The sequence below is a fragment of the Tachyglossus aculeatus genome, chromosome 5, assembly GCF_015852505.1.
Source record: "Tachyglossus aculeatus isolate mTacAcu1 chromosome 5, mTacAcu1.pri, whole genome shotgun sequence".
Lineage (NCBI taxonomy): Eukaryota > Metazoa > Chordata > Mammalia > Monotremata > Tachyglossidae > Tachyglossus > Tachyglossus aculeatus.
The window spans coordinates 92,686,618-92,691,725 of NC_052070.1; the positions used below are offsets into that span (position 1 = coordinate 92,686,618).

The 5,108-nt window shown below is 39.1% G+C and overlaps 1 non-coding gene across 1 annotated transcript; it reads right to left on the reverse strand.

The window, feature by feature from the left end:
* Positions 1-4,265: 4,265 nt before the first annotated feature.
* LOC119929182 lies at positions 4,266-4,403 on the reverse strand. Its single transcript, XR_005451319.1, has one exon. It is a non-coding gene; the product is annotated as a small nucleolar RNA SNORA7 (small nucleolar RNA).
* Positions 4,404-5,108: the final 705 nt, after the last annotated feature.

The following is a 5,108-nucleotide window of genomic DNA, read 5'->3' on the forward strand; positions in this document are numbered from 1 at the left end:
ATAAATAAAATAGTGAATTAATTCCCATTTTACAGATGAGGTAACTGAGGCAGAGAGGTTAAATAATAATAATAATAATAGTATTTATTAAGGGCTTACTATGTGCCAAGCACTGTTCTAAGCACTGGGGTCATCAGGTTGTCCCATGTGGGGCTCTTAGTCTTAATCACCATTTTACAGATGAGGTAACTGAGGCCCAGAGAAGTTAAGAGGATTGCCCAAAGTTACACACCTGACAAGTGGCAGAGCCAGAATTAGAACCTATGACCTCTGACTCCAAGCCCGTGCTCTTTCCACTAAGCCATGCTGCTTCTCTAAATGACTTAAATGACTTGTTAAATGACTTGCCCAAGGTCTCACAGCTTGTTGTACTGTTGTCTCTCTAGTGCTTAACACACAGGAAGCACTCAATTAATACTACTGATTGATTGACTGATTGATTCTAGACTGTGAGCCCGTTATTGGGTAGGGACCGTCTCTATATGTTGCCGATTTGTACTTCCCAAGCGCTTAGTACAGTGCTCTGCACACAGTAAGTGCTCAATAAATACAATTGAATGAATGAATGAATGACTCTATTTTTGCAGCTTCCAGCAAGCCTCAAAATCATATTCCAGTACCTCATTTAACTTTGTAACATTGGGCTTTGAATTACCAACAAAGATTCAGCAACTTTAGTTCTGTCTAACATTGCCATATATAGATTTAAAGTCATTTCATACTATTTTTACAGAGGTTCTAGAACAGATCCTAAATTCTAGCATGCAAGTCTATAGGAAAATGCACCCCATGAGGCAGCCATTCGTGATACAACCACATTTTCAAGAAGCATAATCCATCTGTATTGTGGGGAAAAACTGCAGATACATTTGTGAATCCCTCACCACCCACTACCCCTAGTCATGCACCTAATGGATTCAATCTACCTTACAATATGCTTGTTCATATATTTGGATTTTATTATACTAAAACTCTGGAAGAGAGCTGTAATCCAAAAGAAAGGCAGGTGAATTTCCTCCTCCCAATATTCATTCTAAATGAAATAAATTCATTTTTTGGGAAACCTGGCTAGAGCTGAGCCCAAGAGCTTATACTTAAGCTTCTTTACTATAGACAGTTTTCTTTCCACTTCCTAGAATTCTCAAAGGAATAAAATGCTTGTGGTAGTCTGTGGTAGAGGTAGACTATTCTTAGTAATTATCCTCATCAAAAAGGTTTTCCCTTAAATCCAATCTAAACTTCCAATACCCTCTTAGCCAAATCAGTAGACTTATATAAAAATGTTGCTTCCAAAGTGCCAGTCGATCAGTGTGTGAACTTTAATCTTGTATTGGATTACTTAATGTTTTACTCAGTATTTGTTAAGGGTTTCCTATGTGCTAAGCACTGGACGAAGCATTGGAGTAGATACAAGATAATCAGGTCAGACACAGTCCCCGTCTCTCATGGGGCTCACAGTCTAAGCAGAAGGGAAAACAGATAATTTAATCCCCATTTTATAGATGTGGAAACTGAGGCACAGGGAAGTTAAGTAACCTGTTCAAGGTCACACAGCATACAAGTGCTCTCTCCTGCCTCCCAGGTCTGTGCTTTCTGTGCTCAGTGAACTAAGGTGTGTCAAACACTCACTGGTCTTTTCAGCCACGTTTGCATGAATTGATCAGTTAATCAGTGGCATTTATTGAGAATTTACTGGGTACTAAACATTTGAAAGGGCACAGTACAATGAAGTTGGTGCATATAATCCCTGTTCTCAAGGAATTTATAATAGTATTGATGTCTGTCTCCCCCGGCACCCCACACCCCAGATTGTGAGCTCACTGTGAGCAGGGAATGTGACTGTTTATTGTTGTACTGTAATTTCCCATTCACTTAGTACAGTGCTCTGCACACAGTAAGCACTTAATAAATACAAATGAATGAATGAATGAGTGGTATCTCACCATCCTCATTTTTGAATATGAATAACAACCCTACCACTATTACTACTACTACCACCTCCACTACTACTACTACTACTACTACTACTGCTAATACTACTGCCACCCCCGGGCCAATCTTTTCTAAGTGGCATGAACAGGCCCTTTGCTTTCCAAGTTTGGTAATATGTGAAAGGGGTCACTTGGGGGACGTTGTTATATTATGCATTTATCTCCCTGTTCTTGCATGCCTGGTATTATTTGGGAACATGAAGTTCCTCTTAAAAAGAGGTTACATTTTCCTTTTATGTTTGGTACAGCACTTATTCAAGTACTTCACAAATGTTTATAATTATTCTTATAAGTAATGACACCGAAGACCAATTTTTGCTCTTGGAAGCCATTTGTTCCTTGAAGCTACTACATTAGATGTGCCCATTAACGCCCAGCATTTGTCCCCACTAGAATAACACCTGTGTACTTTACATTTTATCTTTTTATTCCTTTTAACAGATAAGAGTTCTTTTTGATTAGTGTTTCATACAACTTGATTGACTCATAAAGCTGCAGGAGAAAGATGTCAAAAAGTGCTAATATATACAGCATCTGCCAACACCATGAAGGAAAATACCAGTATTACCTGCAGCTAGATAGATATGGATTTCTCACTGCTTGAATGGTGCTATCGAAGTTTTAAATAAAATATTATTAAAAATGTACTGCCTATTCTCCAGCGCTTAGAACAGTGCTCCAGCACTTAGACCAGTGCTCCAGCACTTAGAACAGTGCTCCAGTGCTTAGAACAGTGCTTTGCACATAGTAAACACTTAACAAATGTCATCATTATTATTATTATTATTATTTGTGGAATGAAAAAGTATCCATAAGACCCATGGGGAACTCTAGCTATTACTCTTCTTTGCCAGTTACTTTGAAATATTAGTGTTTTGACAGTTTTGATTTTGTGATCAAAGAATTTTACAAATAAGACTTTAGGATAGGGTTCATCGTACATTACAAAAAGCGTGATCCATATTTGTCAGGGTATTTCCAGAAACTAGTAGACACTCCTGCTATACCAAAGTGCTAAAACTGGAACACATAACCAATCTTGGAAATTGTAGCGAATCTCAATTGTGTATCTCAAATTTTGATATTATCACTGAATCTTTCTTCTTCCTTCTGAGAAAGAAAGTGAATTATTTATTTCTATTAAAATCGGGAACAGGGCCAGCTTATGGAGGAGACCCCAGTAGAGCTTATTACTAAAGAAAAAAATATAAAATAATAAGCTCCCAAGGAAAGGATATGAAGATCCACCTTGAAACCAATGGGCAAAATAATCCCAAATCTATTAAAGTAGTTTCAGTTCCTTTTTTCTTTTCATTCCTAATTTCTATTTGTTTCTGATGTATTGCACAGCTGAAAGCACACTATTTCTCCTCTTGGGAGACATATTTGCATATATATCTATATATCTGTACATCTATATCTCCCTTGAAGATGATGCTGTTAGGAATGGTGATAGCATTTTGGTGACTCCAGGCCAAACAGTGATTTTCAGGGATATCAAAAGGGCAAATGTATCTAGTAATGCAGTGGTTCTATTCCTTAAATTGCTTTCCACCAGGCTTCCTTGCCTGTCTGAGCTCTGGAAACTTCACTTCCAAAATACAATATCATCCCATACTCAGTCTGGGAAAAAGGAAGGTGAAAGGAGCAGAACTATTGGAAAAACAGTTAGTTCCTGTAGATTGTAAGCTCCTTGTGGATTGGGATCATGTCTACCAATTCTACTGTATTGTTCTTTCCCAAGTGCTTAGTCCAGTGTTCTGCCCATAGTAGGCATTCAATAAGAACCACTGATTGATTAAACCATTCCCCCAGTCCAGATCTCTGACTATTCAGCTAATCCACAGGTCCTCAAACACCCACACCATTGGAGTGGGAAGGAGAGAGACTGGTTGATCTGCCTACTGCTTGAAGGAGCCTGAAAATAGCAGTACTGGAAAACTGCCCTCTTTGCCTGCTCCCCAAATAGACTCTGCTGACTTGTCTTGTGTTGTCTAAGTGCTTAGTACAGTGCTCTGCACACAGTAAGTGCTCAATAAATACAATTGATTGATTGATTATGCTGTCAAGTCATCTCCAACCCATAGCGACTCCATGGTCACCTCTGTCCCAGAATGCCCCACTCTGCATCTGCAATTGTTCTGGTAGTGTATCTATAGAGTTTTTTGGTAAAAATATAGAAGTGGTTTACCACTGCCTTTTTCACACAGTTAACTTGAGTATCCACCCTTAACTCTCTCCCATGCCGCTGCTGCCCAGAACAGGTTAGTTTTGACTTGTAGCAGATTGCCTTCCACTCTCTAGCCACTGCCCAAGCTAGGAACTGAATGGGTATGCCTCTGCTTGACTCTCCCTCCTGTAGCCAAGACTGGTAGAGTACTGGAAGCTCTCCAAGTGCGATCCTGAGAGGGACTCTGCTGACAGTGAGATGTTTATCATTATGTCAAGAGGGATGGAAAGATCAGTACATGACTGGAATCCTCTTCAACCAGGCATGTGTGTAAAGACGTCCCTTGAAGATCTGTGTAGCATAGTGGAAAGAGCACGGGCTTGGGAATCAGACGATGTGGGTTCTAAACTCGGGTTCACCTCTTGTCTGCTGTGTGACCTTGGGCAAGCCACTTAACTTCTCTGTGCCTCAGTTACCTCATCTGTAAAATGGGGATTAAAATCCGTGAGCACCACATGGGACAACCTGAATACCTTGTATCTACCCCAGTGCTTAGAACACTGCTTGGTGCTTAACAAATACCATAATGATGATGATGATGATGATGATGATGATGATGATGATGATGATGATTATGATGATGATGATTAACCACAATATTCACTTTTCTATCTTTGGGCTAATAAATATCAGATCTGGCAAATTTCAAAAAAAACTCAATTTGTGGTTTAAAAGAGTTTGGAAATAAATAGCAACCAACAAAAGAAAACCTTTTAATTATATACCAGCTGAATAAAGGGGCATTAGGGCATTATAGATTTGGGTTACCCAATAGATAGGCTAACACCATTTTAAGAGTCATTATCCACACTACTGTGCCTCATTGTCACAGTACAATAATAATTGCTACAATGATAATCACTGTGGTATTGGTTAACCACTTACTA